Source organism: Mus caroli, unplaced genomic scaffold (assembly GCF_978045245.1).
Source record: "Mus caroli unplaced genomic scaffold, Mus_caroli_1 scaffold_6, whole genome shotgun sequence".
Taxonomy (NCBI): domain Eukaryota; kingdom Metazoa; phylum Chordata; class Mammalia; order Rodentia; family Muridae; genus Mus; species Mus caroli.
In genome coordinates, this window is record NW_028227261.1 from 104,543,366 (window position 1) to 104,566,844 (window position 23,479).

Below are 23,479 nucleotides of genomic sequence, written 5' to 3' on the forward strand. Positions count from 1 at the left end.
CAGTGTATCCAGCTATTGAAGCAATAACTGTAGTATAGGTCAAATTCCAGAAGCCTGAGGTTAGGAGGCTGCTCTATTATCTATATATTCTTTTTATACATTCAAAATCAGGTTTCCCCCTGAGACTTGAAAATAATGGGCAGGGGCAATGTACAGCTTCTGAGTGGAAAATAAAATCCAATTTTTATCACTCCTTCTTCCAGATGAAGGACCAGAAGGGAGTTTCTAATGTTATTAGAGAATATGTAAGCTGGGTGGCAATTTTCTGGGGAGGATGGAGCATGGCATTGGTAGAAATCCTGACAGTTACACCACCAGAATGAAGCACCCCTAGGCTACACATTAGCAGGTTAAACTTCACAAGACCAAGGCTAACAGAACATTGAACTAGCATCTACAGAGTGTTTCGCAGAAAACTCTAATATTGCCTTTGTGTGCAAATGAGGATTTATGAATTTGCGCTCAACTGTAAAACTCATAATGAGGGGACATGACTGTCCCAAGGTGGGATCTAAATGTGTTTGGATGCATATATAAATGGTGGTCAGAATCATTTTGTTCCATATATTATGGTTGTACCAAATTGCATGTATATTATATCTACTAGATTTAGTCTATTTAAGTACTGGAGTTTCTTGAATCTGAAGCCTGTGACTGTCTTGATAATGTCTATCATTTGCATTATTTGGAAGAAAATAAAACATCAATCTGTTTGTTGAACAGAGAAGTATAAGATGATATTCCCCTTTCCTGGTCCTTTAGTCATTAGTAACTGTCTTAGTTAGGGTTTTATTACTGTGAAGAGACACCATGACCAAGGCAACTCTTATTTAATAAATAAAGACAACATTTAATTGGGGCTGGCTTACAGGTTCAGAGGGACAGTCCATTATCATCAAGGCAGGAACATGGCAGCATCCAGGCAGGTGTAGTGCAAGAGTTGCTGAGAGTTCTACATCTTCATCTGAAGGCTGCTAGCAGAATACTGACTTCCAGGCAGTTACAATGAGGGTTTTAAAGCCCACACTCACAGTGACACACCTACTTCAACAGGGCCATACCTTCTAATATGCTTCCCAGGTTGAGCATATACAAACCATCACACTAACCTCTGCCACAGTCAGTGAGAATTCATTCTTCAAAACCGAATGAAGTTCTCAAATAAAAGGAGAAATAACTTAATCTGCATATGTCTCAAAATATCTTTCCAGCTACAGAAAGAGCCTTTGAGCCAGCTCAGCCTTCTTGGATGCCTGCCCTAGCTAGAGCCACTAGGGTACCACGTTTGGTATTTCTCTCAGCATCAGTTGCATTTACATAAGGTGAAGAATCCTGAAAACTGCAAAGCTTTTGCTTAGACTTGAAGTCAGAGTCTAACCCCTGTCTCTGTCTTTTGGTTAGGTGTGTAATAAACTTTGAACTGCCACTATTCTCTGAAAAGCTTAAAAGCCTTATTGCCCTGCTCCAGAAAACACATCTAAACAACTAAATCTCTTAGCGGGCTTAATGTACCAGTTTTACTTGAACGTTTTGAGATGGGATGTGTCCCGAAGATTAAAATGTAATCCTAGATTTATGATGTGGGAGTGAGATAAAGTGCACAATTTACACAGAAAGAAAACAGCCTATCCTGGATACACTCTACTCGTGATTATGCCCTTTGGGCAACATGGAAATTTAGTGTGGAAAAAAAATATTTTTTCTCCCAAAGTTAGAAATGTTTAGGTCACACTTTTTAAAACTATGATTTAGAAAATATTCTAGAGAAAACAGTAAAAGTAACTTTCTTAAATACCTTAGACTCAAGAATGTCAACTCTCAGAGTGGTTGTACAAGCTTGCAATCCCACCAGCAATGGAGGGGTGTTTCTCTTTCTCCACATCCTCGCCAGCATCTGCTGTCACCTGAATTTTTTATCTTAGCCATTTGGACTGGTGTGAGGTGGAATCTCAAGGTTATTTTGATTTGCATTTTCCTGATGATTAAGGGATTGAACATTTTTTCAGGTGCTTCTCAGCCATTCGATATTCCTCAGTAGAAGTCAGTCTGGAAGTTCCTCAGAAATTGGACATAGTACTACTGGAAGATCCAGCAATACCTGTCCTGGGCATATACCCAGAAGATGTTCCAACTGGTAATAAAAACACATGCTCTACTATGTTCATAGCAGCCTTATTTATAATAGTCAGAAGCTGGAAAGACCCAGATGTCCCTCAACAGAAGAATGGATACTGAAAATGTGGAACATTTACACAATGGAGTACTACTCAGCTATTAAAAAGAATGAATTTATGAAATTCTTAGACAAATGGATGTATCTGGAGGATATCATCCTTAGTGAGGTAACCCAATCACAAAAGAAGTCATTAGATATGCACTCACTGATAAGTGGATATTAGCCCAGAAACTTAGAATACCCAAGTTACAACTTCCAAAACACAAGAAAATCAAGAAGGAAGACCAACGTGTGTATACTTCATTCCTTCTTAGAATAGGGAACAAAATACCCATGAAAGCAGTTACAGAGACAAAGTTTGGAGCTAAGACGAGAGGATGGAGTATCCAGAGACTACCCCACCTGGAGATCCATCCCATAATCAGCCACCAAACCCAGACACTATTGCATATGCCAGCAAGATTTTGATGAAGGGACCCTGTTATAGCAGTCTCATATGAGGCTATGCCAGTGCCTGGCAAATACAGAAGTGGATGCTCACATTCATCTATAGGATGGAACACAGGGCTCCCAATGGAGGATTTAGAGAAACTACCCAAAGAGCTGTTCCACTACCCTATAGGTGGAACAACAATATGAACTAACCAACACCCCCCAGAGCTCATGTCTCTAGCTGCATATGTAGCAGAAGATGGCCTAGTCGGCCATCACTGGGAAGAGAGGCCCCTTGGTATTGCAAACTTTATATGCCACAGTACAGGGGAATGCCAGGGCCAAGAAGTGGGTGGGTAGGGGAGCAGGGTGAGGAGAGGGTATAGGGGACTTTGAGGATAGCATTTGAAATGTAAGTAAAGAAAATATCTAAAGAAAGAAAAGAAAAGAAAAGAAAAGAAAAGAAAAGAAAAGAAAAGAAAAGAAAAGAAAAGAAAAGAAAAGAAAATCATTAAACTGTTTCCTAAGTGGGGGAGAAAAAAAGGAATGTCAACTTTCCAGAATTAAATACCCTACTAAGAAACTTCTTAACTTAATGTTATTATTATTAGATTTTCATCTCACTGTAAAGCCTTTTTAAATCCTTCCTAATTTGACGTTGAATCCCACATTCTGTCTTACTCAACACTGCATCACCGCATGTCAGTGAGCCTGCTATCAATCTATTGCCTTTCTGCTATAAACATACTTTCCAACACATACTCTGTGGTTAACAATATACTTGTTGATCACCTTTTTGAACAACTTGATGTAAGTGAAATTTAAATAAGTTCATGTAAAGGGTATTCAGGGAATATAATAGAAGGAAAGGCTTTCCCCATGTTTTACAATGTGGATGATGGGTCAGTGGTATAAATCTCAGGACATCCTGTGGAACACCACCATAAGCCAGAGACCCAAAATGAGCTTCTCTACAACTTTCCAGCCTCTGCCTTATGATAGATAAAATAGGGAAAGGAAAGTCTCAAGCAACAACCCTAATAATAGGACCTCTTGATTTTTACTAGCACTGGGCTACTGCTACATGGCCTACAAGTTATGAACGACACTAGACCATCAACTGATCACCCTTATAACCACATACATTCCAAAGTGCTGATTAGTGTTTGCTCAGCAACTCTAATTAGGGTGTAAAATTCAGTCATCTACTAACTGGTAGAAGGAACCATACTCTTCACAATGATAGCCTGAATTGCTTCCACAATTATACATTCTTAGGGACTTTCCCTCAGTCCTAGTGTACTATATAGAGTTTCCTCATAACCCATGATATTCTTTTATCATTGTTAGTAATTATTTGTATTGAATATCCCCCATTCAACATACTTTAGGGATCGTTTCTCCCTGCTACAACTTTGTACCATCACAAACTGGCACTAGCATAGGAGCCTTATATACCCAGCTCTTATTTTATTCTTAGCCATATTTTATATCAAATCCAAGGCAGTGTGACAATCTCTATTCTCTCTGTCAACCATTCTGAGACTAGGAAATCTGAGATATAGAAATTAAGTTACCAAATCAAAATTGTTATTTTAAACACACAAATTGCCACATTCCATGGAGTTTGGGACCTGACTAGGTGTGGCAAGGGAATAAAGAAAAGGCAGACACAAGAACAGTAAAGCTGGAGTCAGATGGTGCACTGCTACAACTTAGAACTTCGGGTATTTTATTAAATAAAACCCATGGGAGGTGTTAGATAGTCTCTGTAGGAGCTTTTCATATGGGAACAGCTTCAGGGTATAAATACATAGGAGGTAGAAGCCTCAGATGCAAATCTTTGTACACAGAGATGAATCATTCATAAATCCTCATACTTGGATTCTCTAGGAGAGCTTTGCTAGCATCCTTGATGTGGCTATGCTCTTGTCAACAACTCACATTCAATCAGTACTTCACTCCCTGGGGCTCCCTATGACAAATGTTAGTGAATATTGAGACCACATATAGGAAGCACTGTCCCAAACATTTTAAATATGTCATCAGTACTTTCTAAATTTGGAAAAATGAGAGTTTGGAAACAGCATCACATAGTTATTAATTAATGGCAATGGACCCATACACATTTGATCCCAGGGCTGTGTTCATTCCCACTGTGCAAATTTTGTTACTGTCCTATTTCTCCCAGGGCCCAAGGCAGTTGTCATATGATTATGAAAATGTTCTCTCTCCTGACAGTATTTCCAGGGAACATTTAATAGTATTCAGCAATTTGCCTTGAACTATATGTACTATGTTTCTTGAATTCTAATATAAACACTTTAAAAACTGTATTCATTCTTAGGAACCACCGTTCCTATCTGAGCTCTTTGAATAGTGTTTATTATCTTTCCACAGGGAAACACATAAATAGAGAACCATGGAAGCTAACAACAAAGATGTTGTATACTGCACTAATAATTTCTTCAAACACATTAATAATTAAAGTCTCAGAAAGAAAGATGAAGTGATTAGGCTAGTCCTGTGTCCACTGTGATGAAATAATTTAGTTTTTCTGAATATTGTATACATATCTACATCTATAGATATTCGCATGTCATAATTGATGTAATTGTCATAAATAATGAAACACTAATACTGCTTTTACATTACTAAACTACAGTATAAATAAGATTTCTAGCCATCACCAGGGTTCCTTGGGCACAGAGTCTCTGGACACCTGCAAGGACCCCACAAGACCCTCCACAGGATCTTAAGCCCTCTGATGAGTGGAACACAGCATCTGCTTCAATCCAATCGCACACAGGACCTGAGACTGCATTAATTAGGGAAGCAGAAAACCTGGCCTGATCAGGGTCACAAGTGCCGTCTGGTCTACTCCAGCACTGGGGTTCCTTGCCACGGAGTCTCCAGACACACACAAACACCCCACACATCCCTCCACTGGATCTTAAGACCTCTGGTGAGTGTAACGCAACTTCTGCCAGGAGGCAGGTTCGAACACCAGATATCTGGGCACCTTTCCTGCAAGAGAAGAGCTTGCCTGCAGAGAGTAAACTAACCACTGAAACTAAGGACAGAGCTAGTCCCCCAGGTCTGCTGATAGAGGCTAACATAATCACCTGAGGAAGAAGCACTAACAAGAGACAACTATAACAACTAACTCCAGAGATTACCAGATGGCTAAAGGCAAACGTAAGAATCTTAATAACAGAAACCAAGACCAATCACCATCATCAGAACGCAGCACTCCCACCATGCCCAGTCCAGGGCACCCCAACACACCCGAAAAGCTAGACCTAGATTTAAAAGGATATCTCATGATGATAGTAGAGGACATCAAGAAGGACTTTAATAACTCAGTTAAAGAAATACAGGAGAACACAGCTAAAAAGATAGAAGACCTTAAAGAGGAAACACAAAAATCCCTTAAAGAATTGCAGGAAAACACGACCAAGCAGGTGATGGAATTGAATAAAATCATCGAAGACCTAAAAAGGGAAGTAGACACAATAAAGAAAACCCAAAGTGAGGCAACACTGGAGATAGAAACCCTAGGAAAGAAATCTGGAACCATAGATGTGAGCATCAGCAACAGAATACAAGAGATGGAAGAGAGAATCTCAGGTGCAGAAGATTCCATAGAGAACGTGGACACAAGAATCAAAGAAAATACAAAACGCAAAAAGATCCTAACTCAAAACATCCAGGAAATCCAGGACACAATGAGAAGACCAAACCTACAGATAATAGGAGTACATGAGAATGAAGATTTTCAACTTAAAGGGCCAGCAAATATCTTCAACAAAATTATAGAAGAAAACTTCCCACACCTAAAGAAAGACATGCCCATGAACATAAAAGAAGCCTACAAAACTCCAAATAGACTGGACCAGAAAAGAAATTCCTCCCAACACATAATAATCAGAACAACAAATGCACTAAATAAAGAGAGAATATTAAAAGCAGTAAGGGAGAAAGGTCAAGTAACATATAAAGGCAGGCCTATGAGAATTACACCAGACTTTTCACCAGAGACTATGAAAGCCAGAAGATCCTGATCAGATGTTATACAGACACTAAGAGAACACAAATTCCAGCCCAGGCTACTAAACCCAGCCAAACTCTCAATTATCACAGATGCAGAAACAAAAGTATACCACGACAAAACCAAATTCACACATTATCTTTCCACGAATCCAGCCCTTCAAAGGATAATAACAGAAAAAAAAAAAAAAACAATACAAGGACGGAAATCACGCCCTAGAAAAAGCAATCTCCATTTGGCTAGGAATTTCATAAATTCATTCTTTTTAATAGCTGAGTAGTACTCCATTGTGTAAATGTACCATAATTTCTGTATCCATTCCTCTGTTGAGGGACATCTGGGTTCTTTCCAGCTACTGGCTATTATAAATAGGGCTGCTATGAACATAGTGGAGCATGTGTCCTTTTTACCGGTTGGGACATCTTCTGGATATATGCCCAGGAGAGGTATTGCTGGATCCTCCGGTAGTACTATGTCCAATTTTCTGAGGAACCGCCAGACTGATTTCCAGAGTGGTTGTACAAGCTTGCAATCCCACCAACAATGGAGGAGTGTTCCTCTTTCTCCACATCCTCGCCAGCATCTGCTGTCACCTGAATTTTTGATCTTAGCCATTCTGACTGGTGTGAGGTGGAATCTCAGGGTTGTTTTGATTTGCATTTCCCTGATGATTAAGGATGTTGAACATTTTTTCAGGTGCTTCTCTGCCATTCGGTATTCCTCAGGTGAGAATTCTTTGTTCAGTTCTGAGCCCCATTTTTTAATGGGGTTATTTGACTTTCTGGAGTCCACCTTCTTGAGTTCTTTATATATATTGGATATTAGTCCCTTATCTGATTTAGGATAGGTGAAGATCCTTTCCCAATCTGTTGGTGGTTTTTTTGTCTTATTGATGGTGTCTTTAGCCTTGCAGAAGCTTTGTAGTTTCATGAGGTCCCACTTGTCAATTCTCGATCTTACAGCACAAGCCATTACTGTTCTATTCAGGAATTTTTCCCCTGTGCCCATATCTTCAAGGCTTTTCCCCACTTTCTCCTCTATAAGTTTCAGTGTCTCTGGTTTTATGTGAAGTTCCTTGATCCACTTAGACTTGACCTTAGTACAAGGAGATAGGAATGGATCGATTCGCATTCTTCTACATGTTAACAACCAGTTGTGCCAGCACCATTTGTTGAAAATGCTGTCTTTCTTCCACTGGATGTTTTTAGCTCCCTTGTCGAAGATCAAGTGACCATAGGTGTGTGGGTTCATTTCTGGGTCTTCAATTCTATTCCATTGGTCTATTTGTCTATCACTATACCAGTACCATGCAGTTTTTATCACAATTGCTCTGTAGTAGAGCTTTAGGTCCGGCATGGTGATTCCACCAGAGGTGCATGGTGATTCCAAATGGATGGACCTGGAGGGCATCATCTTGAGTGAAGTAACACAATCACAAAAGAACTCACACAATATGTATTCATTGATAAGTGGATATTAGCCCAAAACTTAGGATACCCAAGATATAAGATACAATTTGCTAAACGCATGAAACTCAAGAAGAATGAAGACCAAAGTGTGGACACTGTGCCCCTTCTTAGAATTGGGAACAAAACACCCAGGGAAGGAGTTACAGAGACAAAGTTCGTAGCTGTGATGAAAGGATGGACCATTTAGAGACTGCTGTATCCAGGGATCCGTCCCATAATCAGCTTCTAAACGCTGACACCATTGCATACACTAGCAAGATTTTGCTGAAAGGACCCAAATATAGCTGTCTCTTGTGAGAGGATGCCGGGGCCTAGCAAACACAGGAGTGGATGTTCACAGTCAGCTATTGGATGTATCACAGGGCTCCCAATGGAGAAGCTAGAGAAAGTACCCAAGGAGCTAAAGGGTTCTGCAACCCTATTGTTGGAACAACATGATGTACTAACCAGAACCCTGGAGCTCATGTCTCTAGCTGCATATGTATCGAAAGATGGCCTAGTCGGCCATCAATGGAAAGAGAGGCCCATTGGACTTGCAAACTTTATATGCCCCAATATAGGGGAATGCCAGGGCCAAAAGAATGGGAATGGGTGGGTAGGGAAGTGGGGGGCGCTATGGGGGACTTTTGGGATAGTATTGGAAATGTAATTGAGGAAAATATGTAATAAAAATATAAAAAAAAAAAAAAAAAGAAAAAGCAATCTCAACAAACCAAAAAGAAGACAGCGACAAGAACAGAATGCCAACTCTAACAACAAAAATAAAAGGAAGCAACAATTACTTTTCCTTAATATCTCTTAATATCAATGGACTCAATTCCCCAATAAAAAGACATAGACTAACAGATTGGCTACACAAACAGGACCCAACATTCTGCTGCTTTCAGGAAACCCATCTCAGGGAAAAAGACAGACACTACCTGAGAGTGAAAGACTGGAAAACAATTTTCAAAGCAAATGGTATGAAGAAAAAAGCTGGAGTAGCCATTCTAATATGGAATAAAATCAACTTCCAATCTAAAGTTATCAAAAAAGAAAAGGAGGGACACTTCACACTCATCAAAGGTAAAATCCTCCAAGAGGAACTCTCAATACTGAATATCTATGCTCCAAATGCAAGGGCAGCCACATTCATTAAAGAAACAAATGAACTTAACAGATATCTAGAGAACATTTTATCCTAAAACAAAAGGATATTCCTTCTTCTCAGCACCTCACGGGACCATCTCCAAAATTGACCATATAATTGGTCACAATACAGGCCTCAACAGATACAAAAATATTGAAATTGTCCCATGCATCCTATCAGACCACCATGTACTAAGGCTTATCTTCAATAACAACATAAATAATGGAAAGCCAACATTCACCAGGAAAATGAACAACACTCTTCTCAATGATACCTTGGTCAAGGAAGGAATAAAGAAAGAAATTAAATACTTTTTAGAGTTTAATGAAAATGAAGCCACAACATACCCAAACTTATGGGACATAATGAAAGCATTTCTAAGAGGGAAACTCATAGCTCTGAGTGCCTCCAAAATGAAACTAGAGAGAGCACACACTAGCAGCTTGACAACACACCTAAAAGCTGTAGAAAAAAAGGAAGCAAAGTCACCCAAGAGGAGTAGACAGCAGGAAATAATGAAACTCAGGGGCTAAATCAACCAAGTGGAAACAAAAAGAACTATTCAAAGAATCAACCAAGGGAGGAGCTGGTTCTTTGAGAAAATCAACAAGATAGATAAACCCTTAGCTAGACTCACTAGAGGGCACAGGGACAGCATCCTAATTAACAAAATCAGAAATGAAAAGGGAGACATGAAAACAGATCCTGAAGAAATCCAAAACACCATCAGATCCTTCTACAAAAGGCTATAATCTACGAAACTGGAAAACATGGACAAAATGGACAAATTTCTATACAGATACCAGGTACCAAAGTTAATCAGGATCAAGTTAACAATCTAAACAGTCCCATATCCCCTAAAGAAATAGAAGCAGCCATTAATAGTCTCCCAACCAAAAAAAGCCCAGAACCAGATGGGTTTAGTGCATAGTTCTATCAGACCTTCAAAAGATCTAATTACAGTTCTGCACAAACTATTCCACAACATAGAAGTAGAAGGTATTCTACCCAACTCATTCTATGAGGCCACAATTACTCTGATACCTAAACCACAGAAAGATCCAACAAAGATAGAGAACTTCAGACCAATTTCCCTCATGAATATCGATGCAAAAATATTCAATAAAATTCTCGCTAACCTACTCCAAGAACACATTAAAACAATCATCCATCTTGACCAAGTAGGTTTTATTCCAGGGATGCAGGAAAGGTTTAATATACGGAAATCCATCAGCATAATCCATTATATAAACAAACTCAAAGTTTAAAACCACATGATCATCCCCTTAGACTTGGAAAAAGCATTTGACAAGATCCAACACCCATTCAGGATAAAAGTCTTGAAAAGATCAGGAATTCAAGGCCCATAACTAAACATGATAAAAGCTATCTACAGAAAACCAGTAGCCAACATCAAAGTAAATGGTAAGAAACTTGAAGCAATCCCACTAAAATCAGGGACTAGTCAAGGCTGCCCACTTTCTCCCTACCTACTCAAGATTGTACTTGAAGTCCTATCCAGAGCAATTCGACAACAAAAGGAGATCAAAGGAATACAAATAGGAAAAGAAGAAGTCAAAATATCACTTTATGCAGATGATATGATGGTATATATAAGTGACCCTAAAAATTCCACCAGATAACTCCTAAACCTGATAAACTGTTTGGGTGACGTAGCTGGATACAAAATTAACTCAAACAAGTCAATGGCCTTTCACTACACAAAGAGTAAACAGGCTGAGAAAGAAATTAGGGAAACAACACCCTTCTCAATAGCCACAAAAAATATAAAATACCTTGGTGTGACCCTAACTAAGGAAGTGAAAGATCTGTATGATAAGAACATCAAGTCTCTGAAGAAAGAAATTAAAGAAGATCTCAGAAGATGGAAAGATCTCCCATGCTCATGGATTGGCAGGATCAACATTGTAAAAATGGCTATCTTGCCAAAAGCAATCTACAGATTCAATGCAATCCCCATCAAAATTCCAACTCAATTCTTCAATGAATTAGAAAGAGCAATATGCAAATTCATCTGGAATAACAAAAAACCTAGGATAGCAAAAACACTTCTCAAGGATAAAAGAACCCCTGGTGGAATCACCATGCCTGATCTAAAGCTTTACTATGGAGCCATTGTGATAAAAACTGCATGGTACTGGTATAGTGACAAACAAGTAGACCAATGGAATAGAATTGAAGACACAAAAATGAACCCACACACCTATGGTCACTTGATCTTTGACAAGGGTGCTAAAGCCATCCAGTGGAATAAAGACAGCATATCCAACAATAGTGCTGACACAACTGGTGGTTGTCATGTAGAAGAATGCAAATTGATCCATTCCTATCTCCTTGTACTAAGATCAAATCTAAGTGGATCAAGGAACTCCATATAAAACCAGAGACACTGAAACTTTATAGAGGAGAAAGTGGGGAAAACCCTCGAAGATATGGGTACAGGGGAAAAATTCCTGAATAGAACAGCAGTGGCTTGTGCTGTAAGATCGAGAATTGACAAATGGGACCTCATAAAGTTGCAAAGCTTCTGCAAGGCAAAAGACACCATCAATAAGACAAAAAGCCCACCAACAGAATGTGAAACTATCTTTCCCTATCCTAAATCAGATAGGGGACTAATATTCAACATATATAAAAAACTCAAGAAGGTAGACTCTAGAAAATCAAATAACCCCATTAAAAAATGGGGAACAGAGCTAAGCAAAGAATTCTCACCTGAGTAAAACTGAATGGCTGAGAAGCATCTGAAAAAAATGTTCAGCATCCTTAATCATCAGAGAAATGCAAATCAAAACAACACTGAGATTCCATCTCACACCAGTCAGAATAGCTAAGATCAAAAATTCAGGTGACAGCAGATGCTGGCGAGGATGTGGAGAAAGAGGAACACCCCTCTATTGTTGCTGGGATTGCAAGCTTGTACAACCACTCTGGAAATCTGTCTCGTGGTTCCTCAGAAGATTGGACATAGTACTACCAGAGGATCCCGCAATACCTCTCCTGGGCATATATCCGGAAGATGTTCCAACTGGTAAGAAGAACACATGCTCCACTATGTTCATAGCAGCCTTATTTATAATATCCAGAAGCTGGAAAAAACCCAGATGCCCCTCAACAGAGGATTGGATACAAAAATGTGGTACATTTACACAATGGAATACTACTGGCTATTAAAAAGAATGAATTTATGAAATTCCTAGGCAAATGGATGGACCTGGAGGGCATCATCCTGAGTGAGGTAACCCAATCACAAAAGAACTCAAACAATATGTACTCACTGATAAGTGGATATTAGCCCAGAAACTTAGTATACCCGAGATATTAGATACAATTTGCAAAACACATGAAACTGAAGAAAAACGAAGACCAAAGTGTGGACACTTTGCCCCTTCTTAGAATTGGGAACAAAACACACATGGAAGGAGTTACAGAGACAAAGTTTGGAGCTGAGACAAAAGGATGGACCATCTAAAGACTGCCATATCCAGGGATCCATCCCAGAATCAAACGATGACACCATTGCATTCACTAGCAAGAGTTTGCTGAAAGGACCCTAATATAGCTGTCTCTTGTGAGACTATGCTGGGGCCTAGCAAACACAGAAGTGGATGCTCACAGTCAGCTATTGGATGGATCACAGGGCCCCCAATGGAGGAGCTAGAGAAAGTATCCAAGGAGCTAAAGGGATCTGCAACCCCATAGGTGCAACAACATTATGAACTAACCAGTACCCCGGAGCTCTTGACTCTAGCTGCATATGTATCAAAAGAGGGCCTAATAGGCCATCACTGTAAAGAGAGGCTCATTGGACATGCAAACTTTATATGCCCCAGTACAGGGGAAAGCCAGGGCCAAAAAGTGGGAGTGGGTGGGTAGGGGAGTGGGGGGGGGAGGGTATGGGGGACTGCTGGGATAGCATTGGAAATGTAATTGAGGAAAATACCTAATAAAAAACATTTATAAATTAAAAATAAAAAATAAATAATATTTCTATTTGTTTCCCAAACAATATAATCCCAGCATCTCCTATAATATCCAGAATATAATTTTTCCACAACAAATATAAACATGAAAAATATTTTTTCAATGAATGAGATAAATATTTTCAATGAGAGTTGAGTAACATACCAAATAATTTTTTTAGTCAAGATGGGAAAATGAAATTATTTTAAAATTATATTTCTAATAACCATCCAATGAAAACCACAACTGCCTAAACCCTATGTTCATTTCACCACAGAAGAGTTTGGGATTTGGTGGTGGTGGTGGTGATGGTGGTGGTGGTGGTGGTGGTGGTGGTGGTGGTGGTGGTGGTGGTGGTGGTTGTCATTTTGTTTGGTTCTTTTTTATGCTGTGAAATGTTTGGATAGAATGAAAGGTTGATGTGCAGCCTGTGGGTGATTGGTTCTAGAAGAGGTTGGGTTTTTTGTTTATTTGGTTGGTTGGTTGGTTGGTTTTGTTTTTTAAAATCTCTGAAACTTTGAAATGCCTGACTCTGAATTTATGTTCCGTAATGAAAAGGCATACAAGTAATAAAGTTAACAAATACAAAATGTCAGTGTCTGGGACATTACTCAATAAGCAAGAACATCCTCAATTGTTTTGTGCTGCTACAACAGTCTGTCACAGATTGGAGTAATTTACAAGCAATAGAAATTTCCTTCTCAAAGCCCTAGAACTTAGAAAGTTCTGTATCCAGAGGTTGGCCTTTAAATAAAATACTTTATGCTTAATTTTTTTCACAGTAAAATTTTTTCAAAAAAATTAGAAAGTAGGGCAAAGAGACAAGGAAGAACTAGTTAGGGAGAGAAAACAAATAAGATATCAAGCTCACTGTCTTAGTCAAAGTTCTATTGCTATGAAAAGACACCATGACTATCACAATTCTACAAGGGAAAGTATTTAACTGTGGCTTGCTTACGGTTTCAGAGACTTCGTCTATTATCAGAATAATAGGAAGTATAACAGCCTACAGGCAGACATGATGCTGGACAAGTTTCTGAGAGTTATATTTCCAAATCCATAGCCAGCAGGAGAGAGATAATCTCTGAGTCAGCTTGGCTTGGGCTTCTAAAACCACCAATCCTACCTCCACTGACATACTTCCTTCAAAGAGACCATTTCTACTAATCCTTTCCAATAGCACCACCACCTAAGCATTTGAATCTATGTGCCTCTGGAGGCCATACTTATTTAAATCACCACATTTCCTCTTTAAAGACACCATTTCTACAGTAAGAAACACACATCATTTTAAACAGCATTAATCCACACAGGAAGGTCATTTCCCTGATGCATATCATTCTCAGTTGATCTCACCTCCCAGCCCCACTAGCATCATGTTGCAGCATATAAACTAGAATGCATCCACACTACATCAGACAGTGAAGCCAAACAGAGTCTGAGTGAGTCCTAGAATGGCCTCTGTTTAGTGATTTGTGATAGCATTTATATAATGGTGTAAAGAAGAAGAATAAAAGAAGAACCCTGTGACCTATTCAAATTCAGGGGGTTGGGCATGCAATGTAGAAAGATAAGGCAAGTAGAGGTCATTTCTCAGAATTGGAAGGAGAGATGACACACACAAATTTCCAGATCTTTAGAGAATTCCCAACAAATCTTGAAAAGCAACAATGAAAAGATTAAATTATTTCCAGTATATTAATTCTCCAAGAATGACAATCAACAATAGTTTTAGGAATAAAAATCTAGACAAGAGCCTTTGTCCTCATTTTGTTGTCTAATTGCTCTAGCTAAAACTTCAAGTACTATATTGAATAGATAGGGAGAGAGTGGGCAACCTTGTCAAATCCCTGATTTTAGTGAGATTGCTTCAAGTTTCTCTCCATTTAGTTTGATGTCAGCTACTGGTTTGGTGTATATTGTTTTTACTATGTTTAGGAATGGGTCTTGAATTCCTGATCTTTCCAAGACATTTAACATGAAGGGATGTTGAATTTTGTCAAATGCTCTTTCAGTATCTATGGAATGATCACGTGTTTTTTTTTCTTTGAGTTTGTTTATGTAGTGGATTACATTGTATTCAACCATCCCTGAATCCCTGGGATGAAGCCTACTTGATCAAGATGGATGATCATTTTGATGTGTTCTTGAATTCAACTTGCAAGAATTTTGTTGAGAATTTTTGCATCAATATTCATAAGGGAAATTACTACCTAAGGACCCAGCTATACCACTCCTGGGCATTTACCCAGAAGATTCTCCAACATGTAATAAGGACCCATGCTCCACTATGCTCATAGCAGCCATATTTATAATAGCCAGAAGCTGAAAAGAACCCTGATGTCCCTCAACAGAGGAATGGATACAGAAAACATAGTACATTTACACAATGGAATACTACTCAGCTATTAAAAACAATGAATTCATGAAATTCTGGATGGAACTGAAAATATCATCTTGAGTGGAGTAACTCAGTCACAAAATAACACACACAGTATGTACTCACTGATAAGTAGATATAAACCCAAAAGTTCAGAATACACAAGATTCAATTCACAAACCATATGAAGCCTAAGAATAAGGAAGACCAAAATGTGGATGCTTCCGTGCTTCTTAGAAGGGCAGAACAAAATACTCACAGGAGGAAATATGGAGACAAAGTGCAGAGCAGAGACTGAAGGAAAGGCCATCCAGAGACTGCCCTACATGGGGATCCATCTCACATACAGCCACCAAACCTGGACATAATTGTTGATGCCCGGGAAGTGCTTGCTGATGGAAGCCTGATATGGCTGTCTCCTAAGAAGCTCTGCCAGAACCTGACACTAGCAGCCAACCACTGGGCTGAGCACACAGATCCCAGATGGAGAAGTTAGAGAAGGGACTGAAGGAGCTGAGATGTTTACAGGCCCATTTGTGGGGGGGAGCAACAGTGTCAACAGGCCAGATCCCCCAAAGATCCTGGGGACTGGACCACCAACCAAAGAATACACATGGAAGGCCCCACTGGACTGACCACACATGTGGCAGAAGATGCCTCATTGGACATTAGTGGGAGGAAAGGCTTTTGTGCCTGATGGTGTTAGATGCCACAGTGTAGGATTATGCCAAGGCAGGAATATAGGAGTGGGGGGGGGAGCACCCTCATAAAGGCAGGGGGAGGGGAGATGGGATATGAAGTTTCCAAAGGGGAGACCTGGAAAGGGGAAAACATTTTAAATGTAAAGGAAATATCCCCCCCAAAAAAATCTAGACATGACACCATCTAGCAAAGGTAATATCACAATGCCTTGCATCCAAAGAAAGATTACTGGTAAGACACGTAAAACTCAGATTTCTGAGATGAAAACTATAGTGTATATCACTAAAGACAAATTAGATATTTTAAAAGAAGAGATAAATCTATGTGAATATACAAAAGTTTTAAAATTAAATAAGTCTATAAGGAATAAAAAGATTTTTGAAAAATCAAATAAAAGTTATAATGATTATGGATAAGTTAGTATGTGTGCTTGTGTTAATAAAAATATTTAAAGAAATAATGGCTGAAATCTTTGAAACTTTCATAAAAACTAAGTCTGTATACTCAAGTTTATTAGCAGGTACAATGTACAATAAATGATAAGAAAATTATAAACAGCTTCATTACAACTGAAGTTATCAAAATAAGTAAAAAAGACATAAAGTCATTATAATATACAGAATTATTCACATCCTATACAGAGGAATAATGGGGAAGACAGAAGATAGTAAAGTGAAACACATAGATTACTCAGGAAAAAAATCTTTTTAAGAAAATAAAGGTAATATACTTTTCCAGACACAGAAAATTGAAAGAATACATCTCAAAAGAGCTATTATTTCACATGAATAGTTTTTAAAGTCCTACAAGGTAAAAGGAAAAGATATTGAACCTAAATATAAAATATAAAGCAATGGAAAAAAATTGCACAACTAGAGAGACAAAGTAAATATATAACTTTTATATAAATATATAGATATGTAGCATGTAGTTTCTACTACCTGCTTTAAGCTTTGATCAGACCACACTATCAGCCCCTTTCCAAGAGCCACTCTGGATCCATGGATGAAAATCACACATACATTAACTTATTTTTAATATGCTTTATCTCAATGGTTGTCCTCTTCTACACCTTCCTCAGCTAGTAGATCCTTCATTTTACTCCCAGCTCAATACCTCTAAATCTGTCATCAACTTTAGTTGCTCAGTTACCTTCAGTCCTAACTCAGCACCATAAATCTGCTCTCAGCTTAGTTGAGATTAGATTATTCTAATCTCTGGCTTAATAACCCAGGCCTCAGTTGTGGAAGCAGCCAATGGTCACTCCACCTGAGATCTCACACGGCTGGTGGCTCTTTTTCTCTCCAAAGCATAGTGAATCCCTTTCTCCTCTCCTGCATCTTGTAGCCTGCCTGCAGGAAACTGGAGTCCGACTTCTTCTACCCAGCCATTAGAATCTTTATTGATCAACCAAGAACCAATTGGGGAGCAGGACTTTCGGCATTCATTCCTGAGCAGAGCATCAGAACCACCCCCTATATCTCACCCTTTCTGTCCATAAAAAGAAAAAAAAACTCTTCTCTCAGAATAATTTGAAGAAAATCATAGCAATCTTGTAAATTACAAAGAATGATATACAATTAACATCCAGTCCATATATTTGTCAGTTAGATAAAGTACTCTACCATCATTCCTAATTTAAAGAGTTATAATTCTATCACTGAATTATGTTTAGATTTTACCCTGTAATACCATCTGAAAAACACGTCTTCCACTCTATAAGCTCTCTCAATGCTAAACAACTTGAGTTTGATTATGAGACTATAACAGATCTTCTTCAACCCTGTTAGAAATCTGAGAATGATTTAAATATTGCCTGAGTATATAGGAAGCACCAAACATACCTTCCAAAACTTAAATAGTTATAGAGACAGCTAATGTGTGGGGCATCTATCTTAGCCTTCCACCCCAGAACCACCTGGCATACCTTTTGTGAAGTAGCAAATATGAAGGACCAGCTTACCCTGTATTGGCAGAGCTTAGTAGTCAACTATCCCACCTCTGTTTGTTCTTTTTGTATAATATATTGTCTGCAGATGATATAAGCAATTTTTGTCCAGTGGCTACCTTGCCACAATAAGCAACCTCACCTGGAGGTAAAGATGTTCGATTCTTCTTTAAAGGGGAATGGGGAAGCTGTCAAAGGTAGACATGTCTCATGGTGGATAGATCCTTAACAATGAAATAATATTAAAGTCACATTCTGTGGATTTCTGATGTTTTTGAAGACTAAGTAATGTATCTCTGAACTCTTAAACCCCTAACTACTCTTTGTCAGTTTTATTTGAGTAAATTGAAAACACTATATTCTAATTAAATCATAATCTAACATAACCATGGGTTTGCCATCTAGCCCTTAACTTGTGTTACTTATTCATCTTAAATGATTTGTAAAGCAGCTATTAGAAGGACTGAGTCTAAGCCTCATATTCTTAAATGAGTTGGATAAGCACAATGCTTAAGCATAACAATATTAATCTCAAATTTTGTACCAATAGAAAAATGTATACAAGTAGAAATCTTAAATCTGTATCACTATAAATTCTGTACCAATTTAAGAAATTATAATTTCAATTTGTATCAAAAATAAAGACTCCTATCAACTAAGATTATGGCTACACAATGTTTTGTTTAAGAATAAAATTTAGTAATCCATCTCATCTATTTTCTTCCTGTTCAAAATTATAGCCATTTCCAAATTATCCCTTAAAATGACAGCCTATCTATAGTTTGTAATATAACCATTACCAGACATTCAAACCTAGGGAATTGGGCTGGCAACTCTCCATAGCTTCTTCCTACTGAATAAGGGCAGGAAAAGTAAAAACACTGGTTGGAATTAAGAAAGCTAGCTTTAGCATCTGTTATCCAGTCTCTCCATGCTCAGAAGGCTCAGGGATTGACTGAAGTCCTGACTGCAACTGTCTGAAAAGTTGGAGGAAGCAAGGTTATCTGGAATCAGCAGCAATTATAAGGCGGTTCTGGAAGCAAGTCTCTGGACAGCATCAGACAGCAGGGGGCTGGAACAGCAGGTCAGTTCAGCATCCATCATAGCTGTACATTCTACAATATATGAATCTCACAACCAAAATTTTAGTAGCATTAAGACTTTTGTATGGATTGCAGGTTGCATAGATCATTTAAGGATGTTATTCTGCTCCTTGTTTGAGCAGAGAAAAGATAGCTATCTTTTTTATGAGTTAGTTTTATCAATAACTAATTGTAATGAGTGTTCACATATGCCATATGAAGGATTGTATGATGAATCTTTACCTGTCCTGTTTGGTTTCTTCAGGGGGTCTCTCCCTGTCATATCTGATACATATCACTCTGGAAGGGATCCAGAGCCTATTGCACCTTTCCTGTCAACACAAATGCAGAGCCTTTCTTCCAAAATAGCATGCCCTTGGTGCAGTAAACTGGATTTATTGAATATTTAGCTTGACCTCTCTCCAAGAGGAATTTTAATATGACCACCAAACTAATAATCACACTCATTTTGATAAATAAAACAAATGAAAGCAAATAAAGTAATCTAAACAAATATTAATCAATGAGACAGTGCTTTGGCTGTCCCCTGCCCTCACCTTTATGAGATGAAGGCTTTATGAGATTAAGGGAAACTTAAATTTCCTTCTGCTTATTATGTAAGTCCTTGTATACACTCTAATTTTTATCATACTATAGACAATTCTCAGAGATCCTGTGTTGACCACATTAAAAGATCCTGAGAAACTGTCCTGGCAAGACTTTTACATGTCTTTAATCATTTGTTCATTTGTCTACCATCTGACTCTTTGTCTTTCATCTTAAGCTCTTTGTATCAGTTTCAAACCACAGGAAAAAAAATCCCTATGTGGCTCAGACAAAATCTATATATTCTCTTCTATCCTTAAAACAATTGAATCAGACTTATAACTCTCTATTCTTTATTTATTTGGTGGCTGGAGGCAGGCAGCTTTATTGTTTGCTTCTCTGTCTCCTCCTAGCAAGCAGTGTGGGGTAAATTCCTTTGTTCCATTTTCACAGGGTGGAGTCACTGACTTAGCTCTACTCTGCTGAGAAACCAGTTCTACCCCCTAAACCCCAATTAAACTATAACATTGTGTGTGTGTGTGTGTGTGTGTGTGTGTGTGTGTGTGTAATACATCTGAGAATTTCTTACATTAATAGTGGATTCTTGTCTTCCATGTGGCACACCATCTGTATAAATTTGTATAAATATTTAATTTTGTATAAATATTGAAATAAATCCCTAAACATATAACCTAAATATTATTTTAACAACAATAATAATAACAATATTAATTAGAGATTGTAGCATATGATATTGAAATGAATTACAGAAATAATTGTTGAAAAGTTTAGGGTACATGGAACTTTCAAGATAGCATTTGAAATATAAATAAAGAAAATATTTAATAAAAAAAGAAATGGTTATAATATAATCACAGGAATGCTTAAAATCTGTAATCATTTTACAGCTTCTGGCAAAAAAGGAATTTACGGAGATTGAAGTTGGAGATGAAGATAACTATAATGTAAATTTTAGAAAACCCTAAGTAGCTAATGACCTTGCAGGCTTATTAGGCAGTAAGAAACAAAGACCCCAGACCTTACAGTCACAAAGAATGAGAAAGTACAATAATCAAGAAGAGGCATGGGCAAAAATGAAAAAAAAATAAATGAAACAGAATTTAGCAGAAATAATACAGCAAGATATTGTAATATGCAGAGGTAATTCACTACAGAGAAGTCAGTCTTTTTCAGTAACTGTTGCTGTAACAGTTGTCAATAGATGACCATTATCTTTAGTTCATAACACACAACAAACTAACTCAAAGTAGAGCATAGGCCTAAAAACTATAAACATAAACTTTCAAGGAAAAATATAGAGAAAAAAATCTGTGCCTTATGGCTTGATAACTGTGTCAGAGAGACAACAGCAAAATCACAATTTTAAAGTAAATCATCCAGGTAATTTTGTGTTTACCCAAATAAGACCCTTCTTTCTATCAATATCAACTGTATTTCTAACTTAATTATATTTAATTTAATTTATTAAATCTTAACTTAGAAAGGGAACCTACAGTTATCAGCTTTCAGCTTTATCAAGAGAAGCTACTGAAAATAAAATGTTATACTCTCATTCTAGCTATATTATACTATTATTTCATAAAGAAATATGTAAAGCAAAAATATCACATAATAAAAACTAGTCTCAAACTTAATTAACCTATTTATACATTCTTTTTCCTTTATTGCATTCTATTTACTTTTATTGATTTTTCATTTTTTATTGAAAATAGATTCCTTTTTAATTAAATATATTTTTATTATAGATCTTTGGGATACCCAGTCTCTTATTCTTAGTTACCCAATCAGTGGAGGGCATGCGTTCCTTCCCATGGAGTGGGCCTTAAGTCCTATCAGACATTAGTTGATTACTCCCATAAGTTCTGTGCCACTATTGTTCTAGCATATTTTTCAGGTATGAGAGACTGTAGGTCAAAGTTTGGTGCCTGGGTTGCTATGCATTTTTTTCCTTTGGTAGCTTGAAGAGTACCAGAGAGATCAGAACATAGGGGTGAAAGGTCTATGTAGGTACTAGTTTGAATTCTCAGTTGTGTGGATGTTGTTCTTAGCAGCGGAGCCCTCACTGCGTGTTTGTGGAGAGCAACCCTTTGTCTCTGCAACAACATGGATTGATTTTGGCACTTCCCTTAGGATCCTCTTGGCCAACAACTCAATTGAATGCAACCAAGTTCCACCACAGGAAGCATTGCCTGACAACAGGAGATGGCCAGTTGAGAATCAGTATCCCACATTACTGGGAGTTCTCATTAGAATCAGGCCCATACCTTCTAGGCAATTTCCACTGCACTAGGTTTCCATTCTACCTCCCAAATGCTCCCCAATTGTAGTCTTCTCTCCTGAACTCTCTCTTTCCACCATTCTTCCCCAACCTGAGTACACTCCCATTCTACCTGTCCCCATCTGCTCATAAAACTTATTCTATTTCCCCTTCCAGGAATATCCATGAAACACCCCTAGACCCTTGCTCTTTGCCTAACTTTAATTTCAACAAATGAAGCTTTTGAAAATAAAATGTTTTACAAGACTATTATTTCATCAATGAAATACATAAAGCAAAATATCTTATAATGAAAACTAGCCCTTCAAATTTAATTAAGTTATTTATATGTTTATTTGAACCTTAGTGCATTCTATTTCCTTTTTCAGGAGTTCTAGAAGAAATAAATGTGTTTCACTAAAAATTAACTTTTCTGAAGTAGGACTGGTTAATTACCTTCACATAAATTGCTTAGGAAGATGACTATATCTGCTTTCCTTAATCATTGTAAGTGAAGCAGAGAGGAGAGGGGGGATGGAGAGGAAAAGACAGGAGAGCGCTCTCATCCAGTGCCCTCCTCAGTTAATCTTCTTTGAAACCTCTTCCCAGACACACCCAGATGTGTGCTTCATCAGTCTGGTGACTCTCAATCTAATCAAGTTAACATACAAGATTAAACACACTAGATGATGTAAAATAATAATTTAAACAATGACAGTGGGCAAATATGAGTGTTTTCTGGTGTGTTCACTAGACATTGATGTTTTTAACTGTCCCACTGATGCTTTGAATTAGTGTAGAGATCTTATCCTTAAGAAAGTACTTTTAATGTGGTCTCTGGGAAAAATACATGAGAACCACGATAGAACTGAGGGCTGAGAATCTTACAGCTGACAGCAGACAGCTTTATTAGTGGCAGAGCTGTCTTACCTCACAGGCACCAGGAATGTTTCTTCCAAAGATGTAAAGCTCAAATCAATGGGGCAGAATCGAGAGTCGACTTGCAATTTTGAAAGCACAAATAAGGGAGAACTACTAATGAATATTTCAAGCATGGCAAAGCTAAGTTCTCCCAATTTATGCATATGGGAAGTAGAATAACAGCTAAACATAAGTTATTCATAGTCTAAAACTCCACCTTTATTCCTTCAGAAGACTGGAGAATGACGAAATTCTAATTAAAATTGGAGAAATGAAAGAATAAAATATTTTTCCAGATTTAGTCAATTCCCAAAGGACATAAAAGCAGACTATGGACTGAACCATAGCTAATTAAAAAGTAAGTGAGCTTCATTCTAAAAA